Source organism: Lagenorhynchus albirostris, chromosome 18, assembly GCF_949774975.1.
Source record: "Lagenorhynchus albirostris chromosome 18, mLagAlb1.1, whole genome shotgun sequence".
Lineage (NCBI taxonomy): Eukaryota > Metazoa > Chordata > Mammalia > Artiodactyla > Delphinidae > Lagenorhynchus > Lagenorhynchus albirostris.
In genome coordinates this window covers 70118411-70139951 of record NC_083112.1, presented here as the reverse complement: position 1 = coordinate 70139951, position 21541 = coordinate 70118411, and the positions used below count along the sequence as shown (strand labels likewise).

The following is a 21541-nucleotide window of genomic DNA, read 5'->3' as shown; positions in this document are numbered from 1 at the left end:
CCTATCCCTTGAGAAGTTTCCCATTGATAAAGACCCCCCTCCATCAGGAGTGGGCTGCTGTGTGCCCTGAGGCTTTTCTGTCTTCTGATTTTGAGAGACCTAAACTAATTTCTTACTGACCTAAAGCTACTTTGGAATGGGCTGTCGGGAGACTGTTTTGAAAACACACTTACGGTAATATATTTCGTTTATATAGTATAACGTTTATATAGTATATCTGTATGTGCACTATGCTATATAGGTATAATTACATATAAGTGGATATTATTTATTTTATCGTTTATAGACATATTTTATTATCTATAAAGTATATTTATAGATAAACATATATTTATATATTATATATTCATTTATCTTAAGGGAAGTGGGGGATTTATTTCATATGGGATGGGCATCTAAAATCACAGAATTTTAAAGGTACAAGTTTACCTTCCTCCTTTTACAAACAAAGAAACTGAGGGCCAGGAGAGTAGAGTGACTTGGCCAAGGCCTTAGGAAAAGGCAGAACCTTAACTAAAACTCACGTTGCTCTCTGCAAGCCCGGACACCCTCCCACACGATCCTGAGTCTAGAGCAGTGGTTCCTGGTGTCAGTGGAAGTGCGAGGCTGGGGCTCTTGCCAGTGCGTCCTAAGGGTGATTCTGAGCTGTTCGCCCTGTAACTCTGACTTGATGTCCATTGTGGAAGGACCAAATAGAGACACGTTAAGAAGTAATTGGCCACCTCACAGAGAGTGGGACAAGTGGGCCTGCCTTGTAAGACAGCTCTGAGCGGTGTCTGGCTTCCAGGTTATGTCATAGGCACATTCACCAGGATCAGAAGCTTTAGCTCAGTGCCTTCCAATAGCATACAGCAGTCTCCACACACGTAATTTTGTACTAGTGACTTTAAAAGTAAAGAGAAACAGGTAAAGTTACTGTTCATAAAATATTTTGTTCAACCCCATTCCTCTAAATAAAAAAAAGAAGGAATTGGCCTAGAGAGTATAATAAAACTTCAGTAGGAGAACTACACAAGGCTAATTTGCTATCAAATGCAAATGAATACATGGTCTTGCAATGGTCTACCCATCACTGTGTTCCTGACCAAGCAACCTAGAGGTTCCTTAGGAAAGGGGAGGAAGGGTCTTTCCCTTCTACTTTCTCTCCCATTCCCTGAGACCACTAGCCCCTGCCTTGCTTTAAGGTTATTCTGTAAGGGCGGGAGAAACAGAGTCTGTGCTCAGTTATGGACTCTTTCAAAGATAAACCCCTATCTCTCCCTTTATGAGAGGCTGTTTATGGGATGTCTTCCACTACCAGGCAATCTGACAACCCTGCTGTTTGGGTAACAGTGCTGTGCAGGAAGGATCTTTTTTCTTCCCTGAGTCTTTTTGCTAGAGTCCAAATTTCTTCACAATTGACTCATTTCTTTCTCCTGCCCCTGCCCACACCTGTTAGCTGTTCTGGGGAAAACAGCAAATGAGTTTAACATTTGCAGCCAGTGGCTGGAGGCCACAAGACCAGGACACTTAACATGATACAGTTAGCTTTGTTTCAAATTAAAATTGGAACCAGTTATGTCTTAATTCTCTTGTCTAGACCATTGTCACGGCTGTAAATTACCATCCTAATGGCCATTGAATGGTTTATAATGACCTTGCCAAAACATTATTTGCCAATCCTACAAACTTTCTGAACATGCTGTTTAGTTTATCCTAATTAATCTATTAGGAGATGACATATACATCCTGCTTCCTCTCTCCAAAGTGACATTTGTGGATTCAATTCCTTTCTCTTGCTAATGCTACTGTGTAAACTCACTACTGATCTAATTCTGTCTTCTGTGTGTCTGCAACAAATTTAATCAGAAAAATCATTATCCAAATGTGATGTTCTTCTTTCTGTGTTTGAGACAGTGGTTGTTTCCTCTGTAGATTTTTGGTGCAGTTCCTCTTATGTGATTAACAGCTGTTAACATATATTTTGTTCAGGGTAGAGTTCATAGTTCATTGAATAGTCTGCTAATAACTATGCAAAACTGAGTTTAAATGAACTCTTTTCAAAGAACAACTTGAAAGAGTTCAAAATGCTCAGGAGACAGGTCTCTGTACCTAAAGGCTTGTCTCCAAAGTATGTAAGCACAGTCTTTAAACCAATGTGAGAAAGAAACCAATTTGCCTTAGAATGTGTGGGTCGGCTAATTGTATAGTTATAAGCTCAGCTAATATCTAAATTGCCTATACCATGCGTGCCCGAGCACTCGCTCATGCGTGTAGGGGGAGTACAGTGAGTTAGGGAAGTAGAGAGGGAGAGCAGATACCAAAAGGCACCAAGAAAGTGTCTGAGATCCTGGTTGCAGGACTTCAGTTACTCTAGTTATCTGCAAAGAATGTTCTTGTCCTTTCTTCCTGGGGAACGCGGAGCCATTTTACCAAAGCACCTTGCACACAGCTCTTTATGTTACAAAATGTGATCTGAAGAGTAGAGACATTGACACTGCTAGTGCCTAAAAAAATCAAAGGTCCTGGTTTTGAATTCTATTTTTGCTACTTTTCTTCCTAGCTGGGTAACTTTTGGCAGGCTTCCTTGTCTCCCTATGCTTGATTTTCTTCATCTGAAAATTGGGGATAAAAATAGTATCTGCTTCATAAGATTTTTGTAAAGGTTAATCTTAACTGTTATCATCATCATCATCATAACCATAGTCTTTTTCATGGCCCTATTGCCATTATTTAACACACTATTTTTTCAATTAAGTAAAATTAATGTTTTCTCTTCTCAACCAACCTCACAGTTCCCCCCAATGTTTTTATTTAAACGAACATATTATTTATGTACCATAAAATCCACCCTTTCAGAAGTGTACAATTCAGTGGCATTTACTATATTCACAAAGCTGTGCAAACATCCTAATTTCAGAAAATTTTTATCATTCCAGAAAAAAAAAAGCTTTCCCCATTAGTAGTCACTCTTTATTCCCCCATTCATTCCCCAGCCCCTGGCAACCATGGATCTAATTTATATCTGGATTTGCCTACAGTGGACATTGCGTGTCATGAAATCATGCAATATGTGGTCTTTTTTGTGTGACTTCTTTCACTGAGCATAATGTTTTCAAGGTTCATCCCTGTTGTAGCACGTATGAATATTTCATTCCTTTTTATGGATGAATAGTGGTCTATCAAATGGGTATACTACATTTTATTTATTTAGCCGTTCATCCGTTGATGGACATTTGCATTTCCCCTACATTTTGTCTATTATGAATAATGCTGCTGTGGACATTTATTTACAAGTTTTTGTGCAGACACATGTTTTTAATTACCTTGGGTATAAACTTGGAGTGGGATTGCTGAGTCATAAACTCTATGTTAAAATTTTAGAGGAGCTGCCAAACTGTTTTCCAAAGTAGCTGCCCCATTTTATTTTCCCACCAGCAGTGTGTGAGGATTTCTATTTTTCCACGTCCTTGCCAATAATTGCTAGTAACTGTCTTTTTGATTAGAGATATCCTAGTGGTGTAAAGTTTTGTTTTTTTTTTTGCAATTCCTTAATGCCTAATGATTTTGATCATCTTTTCATGTGCTTATTGATCATTTCTATATCATCCTTGGAGAAATGTCTATTTAAATCATTTGTCTATTTTTTTTTTAAACTTAGGTCATTTGTCTTTTTATTGTTGAGCTGTAAGAGTTCTTTCAATATTCTTTTTGCAAGAAATACGAGACCGTAGACATATAATTTGCAAATATTTTCTTCTGTTCCATGGGAGAAATGTCTTTTCACTTTTATTATGGTGTTCTTTGAAGTACAAAGGTTTTTAATTTTTTTTTTTTTTTTTTTTTTTGCGGTACGCGGGCCTCTCACTGTTGTGGCCTCTCCCGTTGCACAGGCTCCGGACGCACAGGCTCAGCGGCCATGGCTCACGGGCCCAGCCGCTCCACGGCATGTGGGATCTTCCTGGACCGGGGCACGAACCCGTGTCCCTTGCATCAGCAGGCGGACTCTCAACCACTGCACCACCAGGGAAGCCCCAAAGGTTTTTAATTTTGATGAAGTTCAGCTTATCAATTTTTTTCTCTTGCTGCTAGTGCTTTGGTGTCATATCTAAGAAACTATTGCCCAATCTAAGGTCATGAAGAATTACCTCTGTGTTTTCTTTTAAGAGATTTATAGTTTTAGCTCTGGCATTTAGGTCTTTGATGCATTTTGCATTGTTTTTTGTATGTAGTGTGAGGTAGGGGTCCAACTTCATTATTTTGCATGTGGACGTCAGTTGTCCAAGGAACAAATATTGAGAAGACTATTAATTGTTCATTGAATTGTCTTTGCATCCCTGTCCAAATCAATTGATCATAAATGTCAGGGTTTATTTCTGGACTCTCAGTTCTATTCCATTGGTCTTTATGTCTGTCCTTATGCCAATAACACATTGTCATGATTATTTTAGCTTTATAATACATTTTGAAATCTAGAAAGGTGAGTCCTCAACTATTTTCACCTTTTTCAAGATTGTTTTGGCTCTTTTGGGTCCTTTGCATTTCCATATGAATTTTAGGATCAGCTTGTCAAATTATGCAAGGAAACCAGGTCAGATTTTGATAGGAATTGTGTCAAATCTGTAGATCAGTTTGGGGAGTATTTCAATCTTAATAATAATAGGTCTTCTGATTCTTGAAAGTGAATGTCTTTCCATTTATTTAAGTCTTCTTCAGTTTCTTTCAATGATGCTTTGTAGATTTTAGTGAACAAGTTTTACACTTTGTTAACTGTATTCCTAAGTATTTTATTCTTTTTGATGCTGTTATAAATGGAATTCTATTGTTAAATTCAGTTTTTGTAGTGTTCCTAGCTAGTGTGTAGAAACACATCTGATTTTTAATTTGGATGTTGTATCCTGCAACTTCGATGAACTTGTTATCAGTTTTAATAGATTTTTAGTGGATTCCTTATGATTTTCTGAATACAAGATCATGTCATATCTGAATAGAAATAGTTTTACTTCTTCCTTTCCAATCTGGATGACTTTATTTTCTTGTGTAATTGCACCACCTTGAACCTCCAGTACAGTGTTGAGTAGAAGTGATGAGAGTGGATATCCTTCTCTTCTTCCTTGTCTTATGGGAGAATCTTTCAGTCTTTCACCTTAACTGTGATGTTGTTTGTGGGTTTTTCATGATCTTCATTAGGTTGAGGAAGTTCCTTTCATTTCTAATTCATAAGGTATATGGTCTGCAATTTTTTTTGGGGGGGGAGGTCTTTTTTGTTTTTATATTAGTAACACTTGCCCTATAGGATGATTGGGAAGTGTTCTGTTCTCTTCTTTTTTTTTTTTTTTTTTGAAAGTTTTTGTGAAGGATTCATGTTCTTTAAACATATGGTGGAATTCATTGGGGAAGCCATTTGTGCCTGGGATTGTTTGTGGAAAGTTTTTTTGATTACTAGTGCAATCTCTTTATTTGTTATAGGTCTATTCAGATTTTCTGTTTCTTCTTGAGTCAGTTTTATTAGTTTGTATCTTTTGATAATTTGCCTATTTCACCTGGGTTAGCTAATTTTTTGGCATACAGTGGTTCATAATATTCCCTTATAATCCTTTTTATTCCCTACAACAGTGGTTCATAATATTCCCTTATAATCCCAGTAGTATTGCCCTTTCTTTCACTAATGATTTTAGTAGTTCAGTCTTCTCTCTTCTTGGTCAGTCTTATGGTTTTTCAAAGAACCAACTTTGTTTTTCTTGAGCTTTTCTTTGTTTTCTACTCTCTATTTCATTTATTTCAGACCTGACCTTTCTTATTTCTTTTTTTTTCTTCATGGCTTGGATTTAGTTTGCTCTTCTTTTCCTAGATTCTTAAGGTAGGAAGTTAGGTTTTTGATGTGAGATCTTTCTTCTTTTTAATATAGGCATTTACAGGTATAAATTTCAATCTAAGCATTCATTTAGCTAAATCTCAAAAGTTTTGGTATGTTTTGTTTTCATTTCATTGTCTTAAATTATTTTCTAACGTCCTTGAACTGTCTTTGCTACATTGGTTATTTAGGAATGTGTTTTTAGATTTCTGCATATTTGTGAATTTCCCAAATTCCTTCTGCTATTAATTTCTAACTTCATTTCATTGTGGTCAGGTAACATACTTCACATGATTTCAATCCTTTTAAATTTATCAATACTATTTTATCCTGGGGAATGTTCCATGTGCACTTGAGAAAAATTTGTATTTTAATGTTCTTAAAAGGACTGTTCTATGTATGACTGTTGGGTCTAGCTGTTTCATAGTATTATTCAAGTCTTTTATTTCCTTGTTGGCTTTTGCCAATTTGGTCTGTTATTGAAGTCTCCAACTATGATTGCTGAATTGTTTATTTCTCCCTTTGATTCTGTAAGTTTTTGCTTCACTCATTTTCAGGATCTGTTGTTAGGTGCATATGTTCCTATAAATGTTGTGTCTTCTTGATGAATTGACACTTTTATCCTTATAAAATGTCCTTCTTTGTCTCTAGTAACAATTTTTGTCTTAAAGTCTATTTTGTCTGAGAGTAGTGTAGCCACTCTAGCTCTCTTTTTGTTACAGTTTGTGTGGCATATCTTTTCTCATCCTTTTATTTTTAAACTATGTGTGACTTTAATCTAAAATGTGTCTCTAGTAGACAGTATATAATTGGTTCATGTTTGTCTTTTCATTCTGCCAATCTCTGCCTTTTGATTGCAGTTTATTTTATTTACATTTTGTGCAATTAATAAGGTAGATTTACCATTTTTCTACTTGTGTTCTATATGTCTTATTTTTTTCTCTATTACTTTATTTTGTGCTAAATAAATCTTTTCTACTTTAGCATTTTAATTTCTTTATTGTTTCTTTTATTATATTTTAAGTTGTTTTCTTAATGAGGATTACAGTTGACATCTTAATCTTAACAATTTAGTTTGGGTCAATACCAACTTAATGTCAGTAGTATACAAAACTTTGCTGCTATATGGCTCCATTCCCTCCCCCATCTTTGTACTCTTATACATTATAAATATAAATATTTATACACTGAAAGCCCATCAACACAGTTCTATAATTGTTGAGTTAAATAAAATATTTTTCAAATAAAATAGGAGAAAAAAGTTATAAACCAAAAGTACAGTTATATTGACTTTTATATTTATATATCTATATTAACTTTACTGCTACTCTTAATATTTCTACATTTGGATTCTATTTATTGTCTAGTGCCCTATTATTTCAGTCTGGAGGACTCCCTTTGGTATTTCTTACAGGGAGCTCTATGAGCAGTATATTATCTCAGTTTATCTGGTAATATCTTGATTTTGCCTTCATTTTTGAAGAATAGTTTTGCTAGCATAGAATGATTGATTGATAGTATTTTTCTTCAGTATTTTGTTTATGTCATTTCCTAGTCTCCATTATTTCTGATGAGAAATCAGCTATTAATCTGGTTTCTGTGTTGGAGAATGCTTTCAATTTCCTTGTAGGCAGTTAAAAATTCTGACTTAGCCTTCACTTCTTGCTTTCTCAGAGCGTCAAGGTCAGCAAGAGTGGAGAGAGTAGGGCTTTCTCAGGTCTTTTGGTCTTTCCACTTTCTGCACATGTGTGTGGACTTCTAGATTCCCAGTAATATGCTGGAACTTTTCAAAGTCCTTGTTATGGCCTGAATGTTTGTGTCTCCCCACTCTAACTTCATATTTATATATTGAAACTCTACTCCCCAGTGTGACGGTGTTTGGAGAAATGGCATTTGGGAAGTGATTATGGTTATATGAGGCCATGAGGGTGTGGCTCTCATGATGAAATTAGTGCCTTTTTTTAGAAGAGACACCAGAGAGCTTGTTCCTTTCTTTCTCTGTGTGCATGCATCGAGGAAAGGCCATGTGAGCACATGACAAGAAAACAGCCATCTACAAGCAAGGAAAAAGAGTTCTCTCCAAAACCTAAGCATGCTGGCATCTTATCTTGAACTTGCAGTTTCCAGAATTGTGAGAGATAAATGTCTGTTGTTAAAACACCCAGCCTATTTTAATGGCAGTCTGAGCAGGCTGTGAGACATGTCCCTTTGGTCAGCTTCTTGTTTGCTGCAACTCTCTGAGGTAGCTCTGATGTTAAACAATTACCCTTGATTGTTTTTGACAAATGCCCTGAGGGAAGGTTGTTTGCAGTGAATGATCTCTGAGACAGGCCAAAGAAAGGCAGTCCTGGTAGTGGAGGTTTCCAGGAAACCAGACAGGTCAAATAATAGCTGGTAGTGGTGCTTCTGGGGAGCTCTGAACCTTTTCTGCCCTCTCCAATTGCTGCTGGTTTTCACATTTATCATGTGTGCAAAGCTCTTGTTTTGCAAGGCTACTGTGGAGCTGGGGAGAGAGGATGGGAACAGGGCAAGTTAAAACACCACTGTTCTTGTTGAGATTCAGCTGATTTTCTTCAAGAAACATTCTTTGGATTCCTCTGTTGGCTAATTTCCAGAGTTCTTAAAAAGTTGATTTTAACATTATTGTTAGTTTTCTCATTGCTTTTATGAAGGAGAATATTTTTAAAGGTCTTTACTGCAACATTTCTGCAGGGCTCTCACACCTAATGAATTTTTAATGAGTATATTGTCAACTGAAAAAAATGCACAGCCCTAAAGTTGAGAATTATGTTTTTGTTTGTTTTTTTGTTTTTTTGGCCACACCTCACGGCTTGCGATCTTAGTTCCCTGATCAGGGATTGAACCCAGGCCACGGCAGTGAAGGCACTGAGTCCTAACCACTGGACCGCCAGGGAATTCCTGAGGAATATGTTTTATTCAGTCGACTTGCTGAGGACTTAATCCCTGGAGACAGCTTCTCAGCTCTGAGGGACTGCTCTAAAGAGGTGAGGGAGGAACCAGGATACATTGGAGCTTTTGCAACAAAAACCATGTAGTGGGAACATCAAAAGATTACTATTAATTAAAGAAAACCAGACATTTCACGTTAATGAATTTAGCACTTTTCTATGTATGGGAAGATGCAAGTCTGGGCTCCCTGAAATCATTCCTTTGATATGCACCTTAACTGTCTAGGGCCACTATCCTGTTTTTCTCCATCTTGAATCCCCTCAGGATGCACAGTTGGGGGTGGCTACAGTGGCTGACAGCTTGATGACCTCAACATCCTTTGTTTATTGATATGGCAGGTGATATTTTTCATCCACAATATGAATTAAATGGACTTTGTGGTTTTCTTTCAACATTGATTTTTTTTTTTTTTTTTTGCGGTATGTGGGCCTCTCACTGTTGTGGCCTCTCCCGCTGCGGAGCACAGGCTCCGGACGCGCAGGCTCAGCGGCTATGGCTCATGGGCCCAGCCGCTCCGCGGCATGTGGGATCTTCCCGGACCGGGGCACGAACCCGCGTCCCCTGCCTTGGCAGGCGGACTCTCAACCACTGCACCACCAGGGAAGCCCTCCAACATTGATTTTATACTTCTCTGTGAATATGAATTTGGGTTGGAGCTGATCCCACCCTCAGATCCAGAGGTAATCCCTGATTGTTCTAATCCAGCATTTTCAACCTTGATACTATTGAGATTTGGGGTTCAATAATTGAGCTGTGGGGGGCTTTCCTGTGCTTTGTAGGGTATTTAACAGCATCCCTGTACTCCACCCACTGGCTGCCAGTAACACCCTCCCAGGTGTGACAGCCACAGAGTTGTCCAGACATTGCCAAATGTCTCCTGCAGGGAAAAACTGCCCTGGTTGAGAACACCGTTCTAACCATATTAATATAGTCTCATTCTTTTAGACACAAAAGTTGATTCAGATAAACAAGGCTTAAGTTCTAAAACACATGGAAATTCCATGATCACAATTAGTGGTTCAAGAACGGAGGTGTAACCAATTCAAGAACAGGAGATATGAGGGAAGGTTCCTGCAAACTGCTGGAGGAAAAGTTTCCTTCTTTCTCCTTCAAGGTTGGGTTGTGTGAGGATGTAAAATCCACTGGATGTTCAGCCTTAGCATGAAGCTAAAATGGTACATAATGTGTACATAATGGTACAACATTTAGAGTGGAGTGATTTGTCCCTTTCATAAACCTGGGAGATCTAGCTCTGAATGCAGGTGCTCTGGTTTCAAACCTAAGCCTCCTTTCATTGAATAAAATATAAACTAACTTTTGGATAGAAATTGAATTATTAATAGAATTTTTTTTTTAAAAAAAAGGATCTCCCTGGTGGTCCAGTGGTTAAGACTTTGAACTTCCAATGCAGGGGGTGCAGGTTCAATCCCTGGTCGGTGAACTAAGATCCCACAAGCTGCGAGACACAGCCAAAAACAAAGAAAAATTAAAAAAAAAAAAGAAATTGAATTATCTAGGGAAGATATAATATTAACACATGGAAATCTTTGAAGATAAATTTCTTATTCTACATTGGACATGGTTGTTGATCATTATTTTTATTGTTATTGCTACATATATATTTTTACTGAGATATAATTGACATGACATTATATTAGTTTCAGGTATACAGCATGTTTGATATATGTACATATTGTGAAATGATCATCACAATATGTCTAGTTAACGTCATTATTATTGTTATGGTTACTGTACTGTTATTATTGTTTCATTCAAAAATAGACGTATAGTATTATGGAATGCTACTCAGCCACAAAAAAGAGTGAAATAATGCCATCTGCAGTAACATGGATGGGCCTAGAGATTATCATACTAAGTAAGTCAGAGAAGATAAATATCATATAACTTATATGTGGAGTCTAAAAAAAATGATACAGATGAACTTGTTTACAAAACAGAAATAGACTCACAAAGATGGAAAACAAACTTGTGGTTATCAAAGGGGATAGTGAGGGGTGGGGTAGATAAATTAGAAGATTGGGATTAACGTATACGCACTACTGTATATAAAATAGGTAAACAACAAGGACCTACGGTATAGCACAGGGAACTATATTCAAAATCATGCAATAACCTATAATGGAAAAGAATCTGAAAAAGAGTATATATCTATATATATAACTGAATCACCTTGGGGGGTGTGTGTGTGTATGTGTGTGTGTATATATATATATATATATATATATATATATATTTCTGCTGACTACCAAAAAGGATTTAGATAAAACACAGTACTATACAACAGATCCTTTAACTCAGGTTGAAATACAAAAGTCAAGTAATAGAGGAAGAAGATAAGGAGAAAATAAAATTTTTAAAAGGTCTCTGCTGAAAAAGTTAAAGGACCACAGCCTAAAATTTTGTTCTTAATTATATTAAGATATAATCAAACATTAATGTACAGGACTACATTGTTTGCTGAAACTAAACTTAATCAAATGCGTTGGAACTCTAAAGACTTTTACAGAGAGAAAACCTTTTCTTTCCCTAACTTCTAAGATATTTATTTCAGGTGGAATGACTTTAAGAAGCATCTTGGAAGAAAGCGTAACCTGGGTATATCGCAAAGCTTTAGTTCTGTTAGGTAACTATTCAGTTAAAATAAGCCTGAAAAATGAACATGAAAAATGCCACATTATGTGGCATATAGTTTGAAAGAGACGTTTAGAAAGCTTTTTCTCCTAGAAATAGCTCCCTCTTCAATAATTTATGTTGCCACCTCTTCTCTTCCCACTGTCTCATGGCCTTTCTGAAAAAAATTAATAAAATTATTTTTCTACCGAACATTTTCTTATCTTTTCAAGGACATAAGACCTCAGAACTGTGAAAGAAAACGGAGGAGAACTGTTTCCTTTTATCCTTTGTTTTCTTATGATGGTAATTATTACCTTTATGTCCTTTCTGAGCTTAAAGATAATGCATGTGCTCTTAGAAAATTTGGAAAAATATGAAGAATCAGGAAATGTGTGTTCATAATTCCAGCAATAGTAATCTGGTGTGTTTTTCTCAAGAAATTTTTAGCTTGTGTGAGAACATATGCTTTCTTTACTTGACACTTTTAATGTTATTAAATTTCCCCATGTTATTGAAAAACCTTCATTTTTAATGGCTACAGAGTATTCCACCATATGGCTATATTCTGGCTTTTTTTTTTTTTTTCTGTATGCAGGCCTCTCACTGCTGTGGCCTCTCCCGTCGCGGAGCACAGGCTCGGGACGCGCAGGCTCAGCGGCCATGGCTCACGGGCCCAGCCGCTCTGCGGCATGTGGGATCTTCCCGGACCGGGGCACGAACCCATGTCCCCTGCATCGGCAGGCGGACTCTCAACCACTGCGCCACCAGGGAAGCCCTATTCTGGCTTTTTAAAATATCCTGTTAATATTGAACACTTGGGGGGTTTCCAATTTCTCCCCGGGTTACTGGACTTCTGTACATCACTTTTTGTGGGCATTTTGGTGTATCTCCTTATAACTAATTACCTTATGATAGTTTCTAAAAAGGATTAATAAGTCAAAAGATAATGCACATTCTAAATTATTTTTATAACTGTCACCAAATTAATTTTCAAACTCTCATCCCAATTTACGCTTCCTTCAGTAATGTCTGAATGTGTCTATTCGCTGTGCCCTCAACTGCATTGATGGTCTCCTTTTAATTCTCTGTTCCTTTGACAGGCAAACACTGCATCCTATTGATTTAATCTGTGCTGTTAACAAATGATGGGCCATTTGTTTTGCTCGTATTTACTGGCCATTTATCTTCTTGTTTTGAAAACTGTCTAAATCATCTTCTTATCTCACTTATCAATTATCACCACTCTACCTCAGAAAAATAGAATCATTTCAATCTTAGAGATTTAGAGCCAGAATGAGCACGGCCAGCTGCTCCCATACACGTGAGTCTAGATAGATTAAGGATCTCGACGACAAGCTTTGGATAATTAGTGACATGTGCCTCTATGCCTCCTGCCTGTCTTTATCCCCCCCAACCCTTCCTTTTACTTTTTCTCTCCTTTTCTTCCATGCATCTTTCCTCACCATTTTGTTCTCCCCTCGATTTAAAATTGTTGACATCCTTGTAGTAAACTGAGATTAGTAAGCTTCCTGTGCGTCTCTGGAAATAGGAGTCAGTACTTTGCCTTTGTTCCAGGTTGTCTCATGTGTCACGCTGTCCTTCCCTTACATGTTTCCACCGTCCTAGGACAGTTCCACTATGCGCACCTACAAGGTGCCTGTGCATATAGCACGGGCTCCTTTACTGAGCCGCCTTTGGACAGAAACCTCACTGATGAACAAGAGTCCTACAGAACCGTGCAAAGAAGGCTAAGCATCTGTGTGCTTTCTCAGTTCGCCCTCCCAGCAGCCCCACAAAGGGCAGCTGTGCTCCTTTTGTTGGATCTGAGATCTTGAAAACCGTGGGCCACCTATGTTAGCCTGTTTTCCCACCATCGCATAGCTAGTGAGGAGAGTGGATCTGAACCTGAGTCTGACTGATCCTGACGGCCATGCGCGGCTTCTCTGCTGTGTTTCTTCGTCTCTCTGGCAGTGGGGGAGGACTTCTCCGCTTGTGCCTGCTCTCTGCTCAAGAGGTACACAAACCGCCTCGTGTGGGGTGGGATTGAGTGGGGTGGGCTGCGATGAGCGGGGAGGAAAGAAAATGCCAAAGGCCCCTTCTGTTCTGACCGCAAACGACTGAGTTCACTGAGGACCAGGGTCAAGTCTGGGTCTTCTGTTCCCAGCCCGTGGTAGATACCAAAGAGCTACTAGTGATTACTGAATGAGAGATGCCTTTCTTTAAGCTACCATCTTCTTGCAAATAAAAGCGGGGTTAACTAGTCTGTAGAGCAGGGACAAGCTGGTAATGCTTACCCCCTTCCTTCGTGACTCAGCCTGTCTTCGGCAATCCATCTATGCCTCTTAACCTCCAGTTCTTCAAAATGAGGCTACCAAGTTCCAGTTGGTGTGATTAAGATTGAATAAGTTTTGAACTCTTTGAACAGATGATTAATAAGGAAGAACAGTGTTTTATTTAACTTTACTGGTGATCTAATTTGGAATTCTGAAGAAATCCATAGAGGAATGAATTCTGAACATATTATAGGTAAATGTCGTCTTTCAAATAGGAGCACACTTATTCCCAGTCTTGGACATTCCCATCAAACACGTGACTTTTATTTAATGCTAGCAGTGTCAGTGCTACCAGCCACCTGCTGGTAGGAATAGTGTGTTACCCATCTCTCTGGGATAATGGGCTTGCATATGTTTCTGGAAATTGAAGTCAGAACTTGCCTTTGTTCCAGGTTATCTAATATCTCCTTCTGGTTCTTGACTCATATGTTTGCTGTCCCAACTGCACTATGGTGTCACATCACAAACTTCCCAAATGAATTTTAAAAATGAATAAATATAGTAAGAGTGGGTATGTTTCTTTTAATTCCTTTTGAGAGCCACAATTATACAACTCTTTGCAATAAATCTGCTATTCTAATCTGAGCCTCAATAAACTACTCAACAAGAAATATTGAGAAATGAAAGATCTACACTTTAAGTACAGACCTTTCTTGACTTACAGTGGGATTATGTCCTGATCAGCCCGTCCTAAGTCGAAAATATTCTAAGTCAAAAATGCATCTAATACATGTAACCTGATGAACGTTATAGCTGAGCCTTGCTTACCTTAGACACGCTCAGAACACTTACATCAGCCTACAGCTGGACAAATTGTCTAGCTTAAAGCCTATTTTATAATAAATGTGTTGAGCATTCCATGCAATTTATTGATCAGTTTACTGAAAGTGAAAAACAGAATGGCTGTCTGGGTACAGAATGGCTGTAAGTGTATTGGTTGTTGACCCTTGTGATCGCGTGCCTCACTGCCTCTGGCCAGCATCACGACGACCTTACCGTGTATTGCTAGCCCAGGAAAATATCAAAATTCAAAATTCGAAGTAGTTTCTACTGAATGCATATCGCTTTCACAAGTCAAAAAATTGCAAGTCAAACCATCAGGACCATCTGTATTTTCCTTTTGACAAACTTGAAACTTGCTAAATTCAAAACTAGGGGTCAGCAAACTTTGTAAAGTGCCAGATAGAGAACATTTTAGGCTTCATGAGCCAAGATAAAAAAATCGAAGACATTATGTAGGTATAAGAGAAAAAACAAATTTACACAAAATTTGGTGAAATCATATAACAATAACAATAATAACCTATAGACATATAGGTTATATGTTAACCTATAGACCTATAAAAAAATTGTACTCAATTATCATTGTTAACATGTGGTTTAATTGGGATTCAAAATCAGTGTTCCCTATCATCAAATTGATTGCAAATCTGGAAACATCCCTCTGAGCTATGAGTCACACCGAAACAGGTAGAGAGTTGGATTTGACCTACAGGCTGCATCTTGCTGACTCTTCCTTTAAACAAAATATTATATAAGTCAAAACCTACTAGAGTGTTACTAAAAATGCCATACAGTGTAATGATAAATATGATTTGAAAAATACATTAGAAATTATAGTCCTAGTCAGGATGGACTACATCTAAGGGAGTGACCTACACGGTATAATGGACGTTTTGGGTAGTTTGAACAAAGTTTCCAGATTTAGGACACTTAATATTTATCACTGATTTATTTCAAAGGAATTCTAGTATCCTACTGCCTGTGTATATTTCTCTAGGCTAATATATATATATAACCCAGCAAAGAATTTCCTATTTCATATATTACATGCATTCTTCTTGGGCAGTTACTAGTAAGCAGGATAATATGACCAGGCTTCTAATTTAGGAAAAACACTAACTGGTAAAAGCATATTTCTTTTATGATATGACTCATCTTAAATGATATTGACAAACTTCAATATTTGAGCAGAATTACAGCATGGAAATGATATAAACAATCTTAATGATTAACACGCATACTGTCAACAGAAAAACATCATCAATTTCAAATAAGTTATCTTCCAAATAAGGAAATTATACCCGTTGACTTTTAAATGGCTAGCCCATGACCTCCAACATTGACTTGGAGGTCAATGTTAAATAACCTCTCTCTCAATAGATTTCCATAGGAAGTCTATTACCTTTTATCAGAAACACACTTGGTTTTTCTTTGCATTAGTAATAAAATGAGAAGTTAAGGAGCTAACTGGGATGGGAAATGTTAAGTAGGGAAGAAGAGTGATCATATTTATAAATCTGATCAAGTTTCGCCAGCAGATCTATTTTAGAATCCATATTTTATAAAGAAATGCACCAACCATAGAGGTATTTTGAAAGGGGATATAAGATCGATGGTCTACTTGATCCCATTCATAAGGCTTTCTTGAGGAAGGAATTATATTGTTCACAATTTCAGTTATATTTTTGGACTCTTAAATTTATTACTAAGTTTCACTCTTGAGAGTTATCATAGAAGAGTGGTAAATAACATGGTCTTTGGAGCCAGACTTCATGAGTTTAAATTTCACATGTACTCTGTCCTAGCAAGTCACTTAACCTCTTTAAGTCTTGATTTACTTCGCTGTAAAATGGGTATAAAGACAATCCCTAAGTATAACATGTTCAGGAGAGTGTCTGGCGAGTAATAAACATTATATAAGTGCTATTTGTTTGTTTAGTATTATTATTAATAGCAGTAGTTTAAAAGTAGTAGTGTTGATGGTGGTGGTAGTAATAAGATGCCATTTATTAGTGAACATATCTGTTAAGAAATGTGGAAGCCAGGGCTAGTATAAGATTATGGAATCCCCAAACCATTAAGCATACAATTAGGTAGCTTGAGAAACCCTGGCTTATCATGGAAACACTTGAACCAGGACTGAAGGAAGTCTGCTGGTCACACTGTCACCAGGACCAGGAGCATGCTGGGAGGTAGAGGCAGAGATCAGGTATTCTCTGCAGTTCCTGGGATAGCACTGAGTCTAGGGGTAACCCGGGTATTTCTCAATCACACCATCTTTCTTTTCCTTTAATTTTTTTTTTTTTTTTTTTTTTTTTTGCGGTACGCGGGCCTCTCACTGTTGGGGCCTCTCACTGTTGGGGCCTCTCCCGTTGCGGAGCACAGGCTACGGACGCGCAGGCTCAGCGGCCATGGCTCACGGGCCCAGCCGCTCCATGGCACGTGGGATCCTCCCGGACCAGGGCACGAACCCGTGTCCCCTGCATTGGCAGGTGGACTCTCAACCACTGCGCCACGAGGGAAGCCCCTTTTCCTTTAATTTTTAAAATATGTTATTGAACTATAGTTGATTTACAATGCTATGATAATTTCTTCTGTACAGCAAAGTGACTCATTTATACATATATATATTCTTTTTCATATTCTTTTCCATTATGATTTATCACAGGATGTTGACTATAGTTCCCTGTGCTGTACAGTAGGACCTTGCTGTTTATCCATCCTGTATATACTAGTTTGCATCTGCTCATGCCAAACTCCCAATCTCTCACTCCCTCATCCCTCTCCCTCTTGGCAAGCACAAGTCTTTCACTATGCCTGTGAGTCTGTTTCTGTTTTGTAGACATGTTCATTTGTGTCACGTTTTAGTTTCCACATGTAAGTGATATCGTATGGTATTTGTCTTTCTCTTTCTGACTTACTTGCTTAGTATGATAATCTCTAGGTCCAAACATGTTGCTGCAAATGGCATTATTTCATTCTTTTTTATGGCTGAGTAATATTCCATTGTATATATGTCTTATACCACATCTTCTTTATCCATTCGTCTCAATGGACATTTAGGTTGTTTCCATGTCTTGGCTGTTGTAAATAGTGCTGCTGTGAACACAGGCATGCATTTATCTTTTTGAATTATAGTTTTGTCTGGGTATATGCCCAGGAGTGGGATTGCTGGATCATACAGCAACTGTATTTTTAGTTTTTTGAGGAACCACCATACTGTTTTCCATAAGTGGCTGCAGTGGTACCGTATTTCTTTATCACTTGCTGTCGGAAGCCCAAGGGAGCGTGGGGACTTCATGTCACAAACCCACTTCTGTGCTATTTGATCTGTGGTTACACTATTGCCATTGGCTGCGTTACCAAATTCCATTCTGCAGGCTGTATTTGGGATTTCTTTTAGCCTTCACTCCTTCTTTTTCTTTTTTTATGTCCTTCCCTAAGATAGCTCCCTCAGTATCTCTTCCTCATCACTGCTTACTGTTCCCACAATATCAAGTCCCCAAGGGATACATAGCTCCCTGATTACAAAGAGGGAATCAGATAACATCTTTGCATTTGGGTTTAAATTATAATGGTAAATGCAATTTTAAAATTAAAGTTAAAATAACTAATGGGTGAGTATTAAGTAGTTTATTGGAAAGCTGGGGGAGGTTGAGTGAAACTGGTGTCTTACATCACCAAAGTCAGTTTTTAGTGGCCATGGGGGCAATGTTTTACACGACGGGAGGATTATGATTCTGTTTACAGAGCTTTGGTCTTCCAACCTTCTGAGCCGTAGTAGTGTTTCCGTAATCCCCATTGGTAGTTGCTTTCCTTGCTGCAGTTTCACTTTACTCTCGTCAGGCTGCTGAAGCAGAGCAGGGCGCTGGGCTTTGGGCATTCTCAAAGTCAAGACTCTGGGCTAGGTTAGGTGGATGGATCAGTCAAGACATCAGGGAAGCCAAGGAAGCTGGTCAAGGAGGCTTTGGCCCTATATTTATGCTGGAGACGAGGGTGTGATGCCGGGGGATTGCTGGTTTAGGCCATCCACATGAGTTGTGATGTCCGCTGTGATCAGGGGAAGCCTGGGGAATGAGCTGAGAGAGACACGTGCTGTGTGTTGGAAGTGATGGACCAGCATCAGGGCTTGTGTTATTTTCATATATGCTTGTTAGGATATGATTAAATCTTGTCTATTTTCTTTAGCAACAGATTTAAAGGAGTACAGTGATATCAACTTTTATGTAGAAATTGTGAAATGATGGGCCCTTCTGAGATGGGGTTTTTTTTCTTTATCATTTCTTCTGTGTCACACCAGCCTTGAATAGCTCTTGGTAATAGACTCCCCCTTCAGTGAATGCAGGATTTCAATGAGCCATAAGGTCCCTAAGAAAAAACTCAAGCAGACTGCAGGGAGTTTGCTTTTTTTTTTTCTGTGAAGAACTCGCTGACAGAACAGTTTAGAATAGATTTGGTGCACAGACATTGGCAGATGCCAAATCAGAAAGAGGCAATACAGAAAAGGAATGGTGTGTCTGAAAAATGGTGGTCACTGTCGCACATATTAATTGAAAAAGCTAGTGATTTTCCTTGAGAAAAAGAAAGGATCACTGCATTATTCTTCCTGTAAAATGAGGAGCCTGCAATCTAGAGACTGACCGCCACACCAGGAACCAGCAGAAAGGACTCTAGGACTGAAACCACTGACATCGTTTGAACTTAGCTTGGTTCCTGTCAGACGTGGCATGGCTTCCTGAGGGATCCACTACCTGGACTCAAGGTCAGGCTGCCTTCTCTACCCTATGAATTTAATGAGAAAAATATCTATTTTCTAGAAAATTTGAATCTTTCAAATTTGTTTATTATTGGACTCTAAACTCCATAAAGGCATATTTCCCACTGGACGAGTCCCTTGGTAAGAATCGGCAGGTATGTTTTGGATTTGAGCTACGTAGATCCCAGGGCTTGTGCACACGTCACCATGTGGGCATTAATCCATCAACTCCATCATTTTTCCATTGCTGTTCTTATGAAACAGTGAATGCTTTGCTCACAGACGACCTTTCTTTTTTTAAGACTGACAAAGCAACAGCACATGGAAAGCACTGAAAATGAGGGGACAATACATCAGAGAGTTTGCAACTATTTAAAAATATTCATGTACGCAGTGCTTCAAATAATACATGTTTTTATTCCCAGTTTTTGCTTATGTTTGAGCTACTGGATGCTTTGGATTAAGTAGATCCAAATAGATAAAGTATTATCCAGTGCTGGGATGCAGCTGATGTGCCCCAGTTTGACCATCCTGCTACTTCACAGCCAGCAGATCTGGCTGGTTTCCATGTCTACCTGTTGTTCAACGGTGAGTATCACTCATGCTTGGTAACTGACTAACAAAGGCTAAAAAATTTTCCTGATGATACTTACAGGTTACATGCTAGGTTATCCAAGTGTGCCCTTGGGTTTCAGAGCCTCGCTATTTTGCCCCAGATTAGCAGGATGACCTCCAGTTCCAGGCAAAAAGTCTAAGTGTATTGAAGGAGAAAATGTCCCTCTTGTGTGAACAAAAAGGGCCTTTCAGACTGATGCTCTTCAGTTGTGGGTTGAACACAGGGGAGAGAGCTGTGCAGAGAAGCTGAGCTGGCTGGGCAGCAGCCACAGGGTGCCCTTAAGACAGGAGGTGATCCAAGGAGAGAGTGTCCAAGGACAGAGCAAAGGCATATTAGGAGGTTTCGGAACATATTTCCAGAATGACTGACCAAAGTTCTCCAGCCGATTCAGATCCAGGCAAGGGGAGCATATGTGTACATCACCATGTAACTGGACTAGATTCTAAGCTACTCTCAATCCTCCCTCCTTTCTTCATCAAAACACCCCAATTCTATCTCTTAAACTCTGCCTTTTCTTGTGCCTGCCCCCTTCCGCCCAGCAACCTTCTAAGGGTTCGTAATCATGGGTACCCTAAAAAAACAATATTGAGGGTCAATCATTCCAAGGTAGACTGGGGAGAGACTGGGTTATATGAGTAGAACAGATTTGTTTTAAACCACTGGTAAGAATTGATTGAATATTGAATATTTACATTTTTTTCTTCCTCAAATTAAAAAAAAATTATTATTGGCGTATAGTTACTTTACAGTGTTGTGTTAGTTTCTGCTGTACAGCAAAGTGAATCAGTTACACATATACATATGTCCCGTCTTTTTTGGATTTCCTTCCCATTTAGGTCACCACAAAGTGTTGAGTAGAGTTCCCTGTGCTATACAGTAGGTTCTCATTAGTTATCTATTTTATACATAGTAGTGTACACATGTCAATCCCAATCTCCCAATTCATCTCACCCCCACTTTCCCCCTTGGTATCCATAAGTTTGTTCTCTACATCTGTGTCTCTATTTCTGCTTTGCACATAAGTTCATCTGTACCATTTTTCTAGATTCCACATATAAGTGATATTATACAATATTTGTTTTTCTCTTTCTGACTTACTTCACTCTGTACAACAGTCTCTAGGTCCATCCACATCTCTGCAAATGGCACTATTTCATTCCTTTTTATGGCTGAGTAATATTCCATTGTATATATGTACCACATCTTCTTTATCCGTTCCTCTTTTGATGGAAATTTAGGTTGCTTCCATGTCCTGGCTATTGTAAACTAGTGCTGCAATGAACATTGGGGTGCATGACTCTTTTTGAATTGTGGTTTTCTCCAGGTATATGCCCAGGAGTGGGATTGCTGGGTCATATGGTAGTTCTAGTTTTAGTTGTTTGAGGAACCTCCATGCTGTTCTCCATAGTGGCTGTATCAATTTACATCCCCACCAACAGTGCAAGAGGGTTCCCTTTTCTCCACACCCTCTCCAGCATTTATTGTTTGTAGACTTTTTGATGCTGGCCATTCTGACCGGTGTGAGGTGATACCTCATTGTAGTTTTGATTTGCATTTCTCTAATAATTAGTGAAGTTGAGCATCTTTTCATGTGTTTGCTGCCCATCTGTATGTCT

At 38.4% G+C, this 21541-nt stretch overlaps 1 protein-coding gene across 1 annotated transcript in view; it reads left to right on the top strand.

Moving 5' to 3' along the window:
• FGF14 (fibroblast growth factor 14) overlaps positions 1–21541 on the top strand; it is a 612786-nt gene that overhangs the window by 182326 nt on the left and 408919 nt on the right. The window lies entirely within an intron of this gene.